The sequence below is a fragment of the Tachysurus fulvidraco genome, chromosome 13 (genome assembly GCF_022655615.1).
Source record: "Tachysurus fulvidraco isolate hzauxx_2018 chromosome 13, HZAU_PFXX_2.0, whole genome shotgun sequence".
Lineage (NCBI taxonomy): Eukaryota > Metazoa > Chordata > Actinopteri > Siluriformes > Bagridae > Tachysurus > Tachysurus fulvidraco.
Window position 1 is genome coordinate 2,812,638 of NC_062530.1, and position 14,145 is coordinate 2,826,782.

At 35.6% G+C, this 14,145-nt stretch overlaps 1 long non-coding RNA gene across 1 annotated transcript; it reads right to left on the reverse strand.

The window, feature by feature from the left end:
* Positions 1-3,474: 3,474 nt before the first annotated feature.
* On the reverse strand, positions 3,475-14,043 carry LOC113650824. The gene is made up of 3 exons (XR_003442523.2): positions 13,687-14,043; positions 3,833-3,879; positions 3,475-3,695 (listed from the first exon to the last, which is right to left on the reverse strand). It is a non-coding gene; the product is annotated as an uncharacterized LOC113650824 (long non-coding RNA).
* Positions 14,044-14,145: the final 102 nt, after the last annotated feature.

The window sequence follows — 14,145 nt, forward strand, 5'->3', positions numbered from 1 at the left end:
CAATGTTGGTAACACATTCTTTGAAGGTCAAAATAATAAAGATTATAACATGTTATAATGTATTCATATTGTTGCATTTATTTAGGAAGAGGAATTAGTTTATAATGCATTCATATCTTGTGAACAGAATACGCAATATAAGCTGCGTTTATAATTTCATGGGCTTCCTATGAAGGCCATATACATACATATAATGCCTTCAACATGTTATAAAGTATTCATAAGGTGATATTAAAAGCATCATTATACATATGTAATAAAAATGCATTATGATTTGTAGCATTGTTTAGAATGGCTATAGAAAATATAGGCATATGGCTTATGAAGGGATCGTGACAAGTCCTTATACATATGATTTTAGAAAGTGTTTAAAAGAGGAAACAATCCTCATCATGCACCAAAGAAAGGTGCTGAGTGGTACAGATGGCAGAAACGATTATAAACCCTAATGATGTCTAATAATTCATTAAGGCTTTATAGCATGATATTAGTTGCATTGTTAAAAAATAAAGGTTCTTAAATGGTTCTTTGTCTTTAGTGTGTGTGGTTAACATCTATGGTACGATTTTTATGGTGCTAAGAAAAAAAATGGCTCTTTTTGAAAGGTTCTTTGGGGAACCAATTAAGGTTCCTCTATGGAATCAATGCGAAAACGTCTTTTAGGTTCTTCCTAGTGGCTTTATTTGTAAAAGTTTGCCCATGGTTTTGGTTGATTTGGAATGATTAGTAATCACTTTAAAATGAATTTATGGCCTTTCAATTTGAAGAATGGTGAAGTGAAATGATGTTTAAAATCCTCAAATTGACCATGGTCAAATTTTTATTGCATCTATTATGTTAACATGTTTATTTTCTACATTTCCATGCTTCCTAATGTAATAACTCCTAAAAGCTCTTAAACAGATCTGGACGGTTTCTTTGGATGAACATGTAAAAGCGTACGTACCGGTGTGATTCGTGTTTAATGTCAAGAGCCAATCAGCTCTAAGCAGCTTCCCCTAATTCACCTCTATAATTAATGGACTATAAAGTGCTCGTTCCTGCTTCCATCCACAAAAAAACATCTGCTGGCTGATTAATCCCTGTATCAAATCGAGCCTAACAAAGAAATGAGCTTGAGCTTTTAAACTCGCCATTTCGGTCTAATACATGGCCCATTACCAAATGGCCATCCATCACTGGTGTCACTCTCTACATTTGGAGTGAGTGGAGGCTCCATCAGCGTTGTCACGGCTCTCTCGGCCCTCGATGCCAGCCGTCCATGCCAGGCTAATGTGTTTACCTCACTGTACGCACCGGCGGAAAAGCCTCCGAGAGCATCAAGAGCCAACCCAGCCAAGATGAACGAATTATTATTTTTTTTTTTAAGTGACTTTTTGAAAACTCTCTCTCTCTCTCTCTCTCTCTCTCTCTCTCTCTCTCTCTCTCTCTCTCTCTCTCTCTCTCTCTCTCTCTGTGTGTGTGTGTGTGTGTGTGTGTGTGTGTGTGTGTGTGTGTGTGTGTGTGTGTGTGTGTGTGTGTGTGTGTGTGTGATGAAACCACAAATGAAACGCATTCATCTCGTCCTGAGAAACGTGTCGCCGGCTTCGTATGCGTTTACGATATGTTGTGACATTCTTTATTTTGTTTAAAAATCTCAGCTTACTCCACAGTCATTCATCTTATTCATTCACTTTGTTCAGTGACAAACAGAAGAGTGAAAAATGGGAGTGCTGTACGTTTAAATGGGTTAAACAGCTCGATATAATTAGCCTCGTTTCATCAAAAGATGTGCGCAAACTGCTAAAAAAAGAAAGAAAAAAGAACAAAGCAAGTGTCGTGACACCGGAGGGAATATTTTTATTAAACCTGACAAAAATTTGGATCCAAAGAAGTGTTTATTAGAAAGTTAGAAATTTTAGTTTTATAGACTTCAGAGTAACAGCTGAATCACATTCTGTTTTTTTTGCTGTTTCTATAATAAGCACCTTTTATCGTGTAATAACTTTCACAGGGATTTGCACAGCAGATTAAACAACTGTGTAACTGTTGATCCGTTTAAGTTTTTGAAACGTTCTTGGAAGGAGTCTACAGTGTCAGAGGTGAAGCTCTAACTGAAAGACGTGGCTTTTGACTTGGCTTGCCATGTTCCATGACATCAAACAACTAGAAAGGGATAAAAAGTATGATTTTTCTTTGTTTTTATTTATAAATCCATCTTAACTGGCAAATTCTCTGTTGTATAAAAGAAAACAAACCATTTCAGGAATATCATTTATGAGAAAATAACCGAGTGCATGTTAGGTAAGACTTTTGTCCCACATCATACAGTATCACACATTGTTGCTTACTTTCCCATAATCGCTTGCTCGCAAGTTCTTTATTTCTAACTTGTTTCCACTTCCTGTTTTAATATTGTTCTAGAACACAATTAAAGATTTTATTTATATGTCTATGGGTGTAAAGTTATTGCGCTTTATTTGCTCGTTGTGCTTCACATCTAACAGGTCACGACACGTCATCGCTTCCTTTAATCTCCCACGTCAACATGCAAATAAACAGCACAGGTTTTACGTAAGGGTCACTTTTAGCCAACAAGGCATGGAAAACAGACATAATCATGTTTTTACCACATATGAAATAAAGGACGTTTCTGAGAAAGTAAACAGCGTCCACGTGGGCCTTTAATTTGAGTTTAATCTCAGGACTTTAGCCTGAATTAAGGAGATTTGAAGAGCAACTGTGGTGTACACTGATTACTTAATAACACGGTGATAAACACAGCCATAAATCAGGCTCCATAATGGACCTTACAATTCAGGGAAAATGGTCCAAAATGAGAGCTGCTGCCTCTTTCATTTCACCGTGCGATCGCGTTAGTTACAAAGCCGGGTGTTAGGCTGCGTTCGCAGGTCGCTAATGTGCTTAATCTTCAAAAAGAGAAGGAATAAACATGAAGTAAACTGTCAAACATCTGCACATGTTTATTTAGTAAAGCTAACTAAGACTCTCATTCAACACTTCAAAGATAATAAGTGTCTAGCGCAGGCAGGACATTGCGTTTTAATCACAGACGCAGGACACTGTGGTTTACCCGGTTTAGCTTCATAGCGCTGATGTTCTGCGTAATATTTAGGAACTAAATTTGAAGGGCTTGAGAACTTTGCTTTGGTTCCATTTGGTGACGAGGAGACATATTTTGTATTTCTTTTTTGTTGGTATATATTTTTTTATTCCCTTTTTGCCAGGTTTCTCTCAAGGTTTCTTCCTCATATCATCTCAGGAAGTTTTCCCTCGAGGTTTGCTCATTAGGGATAAATATAAATTTATATATATATTATATATATATATTCAATAAAATTAATCAATGTCTATTGTATTGTTAAAACACCATACAATATATATATATATAAAATTAAAAAATAATAACAATAAATACATTCTTAAATAAGGATGATATAGATTACAGTCCAGACAAATTCAAGTGCTCTGCAAATGAGATTTATTAGGATTTAATTTGAGGAATCGGCATCAGAATATGATATTACGATTACATTTTTCCTTTTAGTACAATAATATACTTATTATTATTTAAATGGTGGAAAAACATTAACGTTGACGTTAACATTACCAGGTAGCATTTAATAAGCTCGCTCTCTTTCTGTCTCCACACTGGCTTTTAGCAGGTCATAGATCTTTTCCTTCCTTGCGTGACTCTGTAATATAAACACACTTGGGATGTGACTCATCATTATTTATCCAATCAATCACAAGACATAAACACACTGGGATCAAGGGTCAATGGTCCGAAGCGTGACCTGATGCTGTAAGCCGGTGCTGGTACTTCACATACCTGCACTTCCTTCAGTCTCTGGATCAGGACCAGGACCAGGAACAGGTCTGTGAAGAAGCAAGAGATCATTAGATCTAAAAGTAGATAAAGAAACCATTTTTTAGGGAATTCAATGAGAAGAAATCTCTTTATTCTCTTGGGACATGGCCAGAATTTTTATTTAAGATAAATACCTGATTACTAAGATAATCAATACATTTTTTAAGAAGTCCCATACACGTTAGAAAGGTGAAATAACATGAAAATCATGTTTAAGTGTGCGCCGAGTTGTTAAGTGTAAAATGTTACTCTTTAAGAGATGTGCAGACTCGGGCCGTGTTTTACTGTAGGAGCAGCGGTGCGGTTCTGGCGGAAAAGGGGAGGGAAGCGCTTCCCGAGTTGAAGCCCATCTGAAGAAGGGCCAAACATAATCCAGCATCAATCCTGCTCCTGTCAGAGAGCACTCTCGCGGCTTTTCCAGCACCATTGTTATAGAGCAGGCCAACGGAAAGAGGCCTGGAGCAGGTGGAAATAAAAAGCCTTTTGACGGGTTCAGGCTAAGATTCCTCGTGAGCTTCATGTGACATTTACACAAACGGCAGGGAGCAGGCGAAGGCTGTCGACACGTCTGAGTGTGCGTGTGTGTGTGTGTGTGTGTGTGTGTGTGTGTGTGTGTGTGTGTGTGTGTGTGTGTGTGTGTGTGTGTGTGTGTGTGTGTGTGTGTGTGTGTGTGTGTGTGTGTGTGTGTGTGTGTGTGTGTGTGTGTGTGTGTGTGTGTGTGTGTGTGTGTGTGTGTGTGTGTGTGTGTGTGTCTGTGTGTCTGTGTGCGTATGTCTGTGTCTTGTACAGACAAACATGCAAAACTCGTCTTGTTTGTGATCCTGTGCTTCTTTACACAAATGGATCCAAAACTCATTTCTGGTTGCAGTATAATAGATTTCTATATAAATAAATGAATGGATAAATGAATAATCACAGAAAAAAACACGATGGGAAATGTACGTTTTCACATGTACTATGTGCGTTTTGATATTTCACCTCATTTCTATAACAAATTCTTTATTCTTTTTTAGAAATCTAAAACCTGATTTTATTTACATATGATTCATTTAGATTCACAGGATTTTTTTTTCACCTGATTAATTATTAACCATTTTTTGCCGTATGTCATTTAAAATCCATAAATGTGCAAATGTATTTTTTAACAATTCCTTTTTTTAATCTATTTTCACATATGACTATATAAATAACTAGGTAAAGAACTAATTTACCACATTTTCCACAAATTATAAACACAATTTTTTTTCCAGAGAATTCATTTATTTTTACAATTCCATTTTCTTTCACGTTTGATCTATCATTCATTCCCAAATCATTCATTTACTAAAACATTTAAATATATATATATATTCATTTGGATATTAACAATATTCATGTATTTTGATTTTAAATATTACAACTGCAATATAATTTTCACATCTATTTGACTGTTTTCCAAATGATTCCTGGTTTTTACATCCTTTATTTTACACTGAACTATTTTTTACGCATATTCCATATTGATTAATTTATTAATACTTGTTTTTTATTTGCAAATAATCAATATTTCAAATAAAGATATTGCCCTACCTGATTTATTTGCACATTAATTACACATGATTTTAAGATTATTTTTCCATGTGCTCCTTCTTTTAAACATGATTTTTTTCAAAAAGCTTTCACTGTGTCATTTTTATCAGGTGTGGGGTGTTTTAACGGAATTATGATGCATGAAACGTATGTGATTTTTCCATCAGTGCAGGTGTAGTTGCAGTTTTCAGTATTGAGTGAAATTGGTGTTGTTCTTGGTCTTAGTGTATAAATGTCCTGTAAAGTTAGAGCAGAAATGATCTGCATGCAGCTCCACAGCATGGTGGCTGGACAACATCTGCTAACTCTCAGCCATAAAACTGAAGAGCGTTCTGTTGCCTCTCTGAGTAATATTTACTATGTTTAGCCATGGTATGTCCTGAAAATCTTAGCTCCTCATCTTGCCTGTTCCCTCTAATTTAGAAAACTAGATCTGGCTCACTGTTGTGCTGTCTTTCTCTTTCTCTCTCCAACTGCATGTGGAGTACTGCGACTTGGCGTGCTTCATGTTACATGATGCCAGTTTGGTCTGATGCATCACTTGGACCCCCTTCGAAGCAGGAAATGCTCTCAGACCCTTTTTCCCACCCTGGCCTTCCACTGCGGGGAGCAGCCATTACAAACCCACTTACATTACATTCCCATTTCTTAGGAATTCCTTACGTTTCTTATCGCCACAAGGAAAGCAACATGAAGCTGCTTTTAGTTTAAAATATTCTAAAAAAAATTACGATATCATTACACACATAACGCACAATACGTTGTTATAATTCACAGTAATATAAGCACGCCATGACATTCAATTCCTCTTCTTCAGTCTGTATTTGACTTTGAATTTTCTTCAGTCGCTTATTCATTGTAGGACGTCATGAATGCTTATAGTGGAATGCAAAAGTTTTTGCACCTTTCAGACGAAATACAGATATTGTACTTCATGTAGTGTGAAGAGTTTTAGGTTTCGTGAGATAAAAAAGTTCCTTTATTCTCACATAAAATACTTTAAATATATGACATTACTAATAGTAACCTAAAATATTAATATTTTCTAGAAAGATATTAAATATAAAGCTAAAAAGTCTCTCATATGTGATACTTTTGGAAGAAGTTTATAAACATTATAAACTTAACTTTATATCTATGTAGTATAATTAACCACACCTATAGCCATCTCCAGACATTTCCCTGATTCTCCTGTGTCTTCGTGATGAATCAGTGCTTGTTCTATAGGTGGGTTTAAAAATAGTCAAGCTTGGAGAGGAAGACCTTTGGGGACTGAAAACAGGCTCTGCACCATGACATCTTCTATTGTTGTGAACTGTTTGGGAATTCTTAATTGCTTTTTCCGACTCGCCTCCCCCGCAGGAAAATCCTCCTTCAGAGGGAGAGAGTGGGGACAAGCCACTGGATTACACAAATACGGAGCGTATGGAGAGCTGGATCCTGCTCTCATCTGCCTCAAATCAGTCTGACCCAAATTAGTCTAACCTGCACCACAGAAGTGCGTGGGCTTCTTCTACTCCAACTCTCTCTTTCTCTCTCTCTCTCTCTCTCTCTTTCTGTCTCTCTCTGTCTATCCCTTTGTCTCATCATTCCCTCATGCCCTTTTCCAGTGTTGTGGCTCACAGTAGATACAGGCCTGTGGTGTTGCAGTGTTGATGCCATGGGAAAGGCTGTGTTTTATTGTACAGGGCTGAGACGGCAACAAAACACAAAGTAAAAGTGTCTATCTCAGAGAGAGAGAGAGAGAGAGAGAGAGAGAGAGAGAGAGAGAGAGAGAGAGAGAGAGAGAGAGAGAGAGATGAGAGAGAGAGAGAGAGAGAGAGAGAGAGAGAGAGAGAGAGAGAGAGAGAGAGAGAGAGAGAGAGAGAGAGAGAGAGAGGTGTATCTGTGTATCTGTATTGTGGTGGGTTTTCCTGGACACAGATTGCAACAGTACACCTTTTTACACAGACCTCTAAATTATCAAAGATGACATTTAGCATGTTCAAGGCCATGGCTGTTTGTGAAAGAAACATAAACATATATTACTGAGATTAAAAATGATTCAGATGTTACTGCTATTGTTGAATATTGTTGTTGTTGTTGTTGTTTTGTTTTTTTTGTTGAGGCTGCAAATAAATGACAGGGTGAGAAGAGCTCCTTTCACTGTTTCACTTCAGAGAAGGATTTGTGAGCAATTGAGAGCAATAACTTACAACATTATAAAGATTGCATGGAATAAAGATTGATTTTTGTATACAAGGAAAATGCAAAGATCATTTTTGTAATATGTTACTGAATATGTTACTGAATAATAAAATCGATCTCTGACTATGAATAGTCTAATAGATTCTAAAAAACAAACATACAAGCAAAAAATCTAACTTTAACATCTTTAACATCATGAGTAGCCTACTTGATTTGGGTTTGTTGTATTAAAAAAGAGACTAAAACCACATAATGATTTTTTTCCCTTAAAGCTGTATTATAAAAATTGTTGTAGCACACACAATCCTTGATCTTGAGGCAAGTTTGGTAGCATTTTTTCTTCATGCTGTAGATTTGTGACTAAATATTTTTTGCTTTCATTTTTACTGCAATTTCAGACAGGATTTGGACAAACTATTTTCCCCCTTGTAAAGCTTCAAGCACTCAAAACGTGGTACAAATAGTCTCAGAGCTGCAAACTCCTCACCAGCTTCATTTATCTGTCTCCCAATGTCAAAATCATATTCATGAATAGTCAAATCTAGCCCAAATTCATTTTCTTTCAATTAAAATTTTAAATTTTTAAATAATTTTCAATTATTTTTTAGGCTGTGTGTGTGTGTGTGTGTGTGTGTGTGTGTGTGTGTGTGTGTGTGTGTGTGTGTGTGTGTGTGTGTGTGTGTGTGCGTGTGTGTGTGAGAGAGAGAGAGAGAGAGAGAGAGAGAGAGAGAGAGAGAGAGAGAGCTGTCACATGTGCGTAATGAAAACGTTTACAGTTACCGCTAAAAAGAAAACATGCGACTAGTTAAACCCCAAGGAGCATTTCTTATTGAAGTGATCTAAATTGTAATTAGATCATAAAAATGTAGCATACAAAACATACAAACATATTTCATGTTTTCTAAATTATTGCCTAAAACCAACCCGTGAAGATTTTAGGACTGAAGAGTAAGAAAACACTAAAAAAAATCCCAATTCTAGCATTAATGCCAAAGAATAAAGACATACAGGCATAAGGTTTCTTAGAGAAGAAAATCACATAATAATAATAATAATAATAATAATAATAATAATAATAATAATAATAATAATAATAATAATAATAATAATAATAATAGAATTTATGCAAATTGATAACATAGTTCTTAAATTTAAAAAAATGTTGCAAATAAATGCAAAATATTATAATGAATGTGAAACTTTATTGAGTAAGCATTACCGACTGTGGCCTTCTTATAATAATAAATGAAATATTAATATTATTAATTATGAATTGTAGTTGATGATTTATAACTAAAAAAAAACAATCATTTTTTTTAAATAATCCACCTTGTTTTAGCTTATTTGCCCTGTCTGAGGTCAGACCCAACCCGACTCATGTGAATTATTAAATAAAGCAGTAAATTCTGAGAATAATTCATTTTTGTTCACTCTAATAAAATAAAAATCAAAGTAATATACAATGTAAGATCGAATCATTTGTTGTCCAAACCAACTATTTCAGTGAATGAAATCTAGTTCATTATTGTTCAGTGTAGTAGGTCAGTGATTTGTTGCGACATAATCAGATGTTTGGAACAAGCAGCAAAGTCTAATAATTTAATTTAAAAAAAAACTGGGCTGTAAAATGAGCATTTTTTGAGAGTCAGGGGACTCTGGGTCATCTCTGCACTTCAGTCTGCATGTATGTTTTAGCGCAACATCCACATGATCAATGGCCATGTCACCCACTTCAGACCACCCCGAAGCCTCCACTGCACTCCTCAAACGAGATTTAGTTTGTGCCAGATCTGAAACATAACACAAACGTGTTTATGGGGGAGAAAAGAAAGAGTGGGAGATCTTTGAGAAATGATTGTAAATGACTGTTCAAGACGTGAAAAAGCTACTGCGGAAAAAATAAAACTAGCGTTTTTATGGTTAAAATTAGATTAGATTAGAATAGATTATTTATTGATCTATTACTGCTTTTTTGTCTGTTTGTAGTTTGTGTCATGTCTGTTGTTGTTGTTCTTGCAAAATACTGTTTTTTGTAGTGAAGACCTACTTCGCAAAAATAAGCTGTATTCTGTTCAATTTAATTCTATTCTATTCTATTTTATTCTATTCTAATAGATTAGATTAGATTAGATTTGGTTGTATAGGTTATTTATTTATTTATTTATTTATGTGTTGATTTATTGCAAATATTTTTTAAAGAGGGGAAAAGCTACCGCGTTAAAACTGAGCACGTGAAAAAAAATTCACGTAAATTATTTCGTTTGTTTATACGTATATTTAGGTATTAGATATATTTTAGACTTTGGTTATATTATATTATATTATATTATATTATATTATATTATATTATATTATATTATATTATATTCAGTCTCTTATATTCAATATATTATATTCAGTCGCCTATTACGACACTTTATGTTTTAATTAGAGCCTTTTCGTTGAGCCCTTTGTGTTCATGGATCATTCAACCAAGTTTCCTGAAAGTACTTACAAAGATTCGGGTGAGACAACCCGCCGAAGTGGTTCTGGATTAGCGTGCATTGTAGCTACATTACATGGTAAAATGATGTGTTTTTTTTGTACCATCCGGCAAAACCCCATCACGAGGCTGTGATAAATGGATGACCCGCTTTAAATGGGCCACAGTTCAGAAACCGCCAGCTTGTCTTTCAGTATTTGCACGCCAAAAAAACTTCTCTGAGAGTCCAATGGCCAAGCATCTTGCCAAGGAAAATTAAAAAGCCATTCGGGCGTGATTGGCGAGCTGTTGATTGCTCGGATGGGTGGGGCAGCGCTTCACATCAGTCCAGCCGCCCAATAAGCGCAATCAGCCGCGCGCGCGTGCAATTCCGCCTTTTTTTTCCTTTCATTCACATAAACACCGCTTGAACGAAAATATACACGGCCACCTACTGCGCCAGTGAAAGTGAGGAGGAGGGCACCTCTACCCCAGCTCCTTTCTGATTTCATCTCAGTGATGGACTAAGAAGAAACGCAAGGAAACAAATATTGAATTGAGTTGTAGTCCAATTGCGCGCCATCACGTGTGAAAAGAAATGGATATTGCAAAAAATAATAATAAATAAAAAATGGAGTCTCCAAATTTAGTATCCAAAAAGAATACGATGCTTCATGATTTATCAGTTTACATACACATAAACAGTCTTTGAATGATCTTGATGTATATGTTTAAGAGTATTAGGACGATATTTCGTGCGCTATAACGGTCACCGTCTGGCTCTAAGCAAATGAAAATATATATCCACGTATTTTGTGTATGAGACAAATTTCATTGCCATTTTGACACTGGCCACAATGTCAAACAAGAATGAACTTGTGGCCCAGCAAGCAGACATTTATTTGACGGATCAGTCTGTCATGGGACTTTTCAAACATTTCCATTGCACCCTTTTGGTGAACCTCACGGCCTCCGAGCGCGCAATCGAGATCTCTCCTTCTCTCTATGTGTGATGTGACAATTTCATTTGTTTATTCTTTCAGGGAAAAGTCAAAATTGTGTTTAATTTCATTTTTGGTTGCAACGACTGCTTACGACCAGTAGCAAAAAATAGACTGTGAAGAATTTGTTTTTTATGTTGTTTTTTCTTCTTCTCACCTTTATCTTCAATCGAAAATTGACTGATAAAAGCTGTTTATTCTGTTAGTTGTTTTCGACTTTTATTTATTTATAATTTTAAGAGTTTGTGCTTACTAAATGTTTGTTTTACTACTGATGTGTCTGTACTGCGCTTGTACACTATAAAAAGTCAAGATTGAATGCAGATATTATTAGACTAACGAAGTGACAGAAAAAAAACACTTGACATACTGTTATAATACCATGTAATTGTTAGTTCAGCTAGTAAAGCAGAAGTTTTAGATTCACAGACATTTCATGTTTTATCGGAATTACGAAAAATACAGATTAGGTTACTTTCGTGCTGTGGTGGTTTTTTGTTTTGTTGTTTGTTTGTTTGTTTTTGTTTTGTTTTTTTGTTATATGGGAATCATAACCAAAAAAAATAATCACACAAAACTGAGCTGGCGAAGCCTGACGAAGGTTAGGTCCGCAGTATGCAGATATTTTTGTCTAAGAAATGGATGGGTAAACTGTTTGGGATGCACTGAGCAAGGAATTTCGCGAATCACGCATATCTTGGGTTGCTCAGAAACTAAGTATGCGAGCTAGCTGGAACTCCAGCGTGAGCATGAGGTGAATCTCTACATGCTGTCAAATATTTCACTGGAGAACGTCATGGAAAATGTGCGCTGTTCATGAAGTGGGTGTGCAGCTGAACCTAACGCACTTGGAGATGTTGTTAAAGAGACATACAAAGCAAAGAAACGCTATACTATTATTATTATTATTATTATTATTATTATTATTATTATTATTATTATTATTATTATTATTATTATTATTGTTGTTGTTGTTGCTGTTGTTGTTGTTGTTGTTGTTGTTTCTAGTGGTCTCTGTGATCCATTTTAAACATAAATATTTAGGTCTATAGAGAAATCATAAAAATGCATAAATATTAAAGTAACAAAAATATCTTATATTCACCGAGTATCTTTTCAATAATTCTATCTACAGAAAGGTGTGTATAAACTGCTTATAAATTATATATATTTTAAGCAGTAAATACTTTATGGAACATAAAACTTATATGGAAATACTAGAGCTTGATTCTGATAAATTCTGATTTCCCACAAAATTTTGTACAGCGGATAAACTAAAATCTTAGGAGAGTAATTAAGTTTGTAAAAAAAAATAAAATAAACAACAATAACAATAATATATATATATATATATATATATATATATATATATATATATATATATATATATATATATATAAACACACACACACACACACACACACACACACACACACACACACACACACACACACACACACACACACACACAAAATATAGAAATCTATAAACACATAAAATAAATTTATATTTAGGCCTCATATTTAATTAATATATTAATTAATTGCCTGCAATTATAGGTTACCTGTGTGTGTGTGTGTGTGTGTGTGTGTGTGTGTGTGTGTGTGTGTGTGTGTGTGTGTGTGTGTGTGTGTGTGTGAGGTAAATTTAGGGGGCGGATATTAGGACACGGATGGTAGGTCACAGAAGATCAGCATGTAGGATTAAAACATAACTGAGGCAACGTCCCAGACGTGTGCATAAATGTCAAAATAGCACCTATGGTAGCTAAGGTAATCTTATCTAGAATAGCTTATTTCGGTGTGTTATTTGGTGGCAGGCGCGTGCTTAGTTCTGGACGCAGCGCAGTGTTAAAATAAAGACGGGAGGTATAGTGGGGACCGCTTGCAGTAACAGTGCAGGATTCTGGGGTTCCTCTTAAAATGAAGTCATCAACGTTAATTAAACGCAGCAGGGACGAGAACGCACGGTTGCGCGATCCCCCACTCTCTCTCTCGGTTTGACGCACTGGGTGGTCCGTGTGCTGATAAATGCGCCCTGCGTGGACGACGTGGAGTCCGGTTCTATCAATATACACTCGATATTCTTGGGTTTCGGTCACAACAGCGAATGCCTGAGGCTCGCTCCAGCCTTAATGGCTTGTCGGTGGCGACAGGGGGTTGTATATTTTTATTTAACCCTACATAATCCCTGGTCACTAGACTTATACCATGCAATGTGAAATGTAGCAAAAGGTTTGCTTCAAGGCCAAAACAGTTTATTGAATTTAATAATGTGCTTAGCAACCTTAAATTTCAGAATTTTTATTTTTATTTTCTTTATGGCTAGGCAGGTTTTTTGTAACTGTGATTTTTTTTTTTGCCACATCACAGCTCACCCAGACAGGGCAGATCTTGCAAGAATGAAAGTTTATGTATATATCCGAATATTTATTCTTCATTTCTCTGCACCTATCTGCATCACCATGTTTTTATAGAGATATGTCATACTGTGTTTAGAATATTAAATATTAATATTAATTTTCAGATCGGATAAACAAAAGACCTTTTATCAGCCCGAATTCAGATGACAAGTGAAACTGACTTGCCATGACTCACCGATTAGGCGTCTTCATATAGACAAGTTTCTCAAAACAATGCAGATCTGAGTCCCAGCTTTTAAAACGTCCTTTTGACAGAACTGTCTACGGCTTTATCTCCACATTTATGTTAAAAAAAACAAAGATTCACAGATCGTTTGCGCAGCGTAAAACGGACGCATTGCCTCGGAATGGCTATTAGCGACTCTTGTGGGGCTTTTTGCTTGATTTTTTATATAAAGAAGGCCAGAGAAAATGTTTACATTTGACAGTATAAACATCCTGCCCATGTTCCTGTCTGTCTTAAAAAGAATACGGACCGTGTGTTCTTGTGAATACGGATAGAATTTTTAACTGTATTTTTTGTTTGTTTTTCACATTTCATGCGTTATTAAATATTCCTTTAAAAGAAACCTAGGGTTAGAATATATATAAAATCTGTGATGAGAAAGGCTGACAATGAACAACAAATGATACA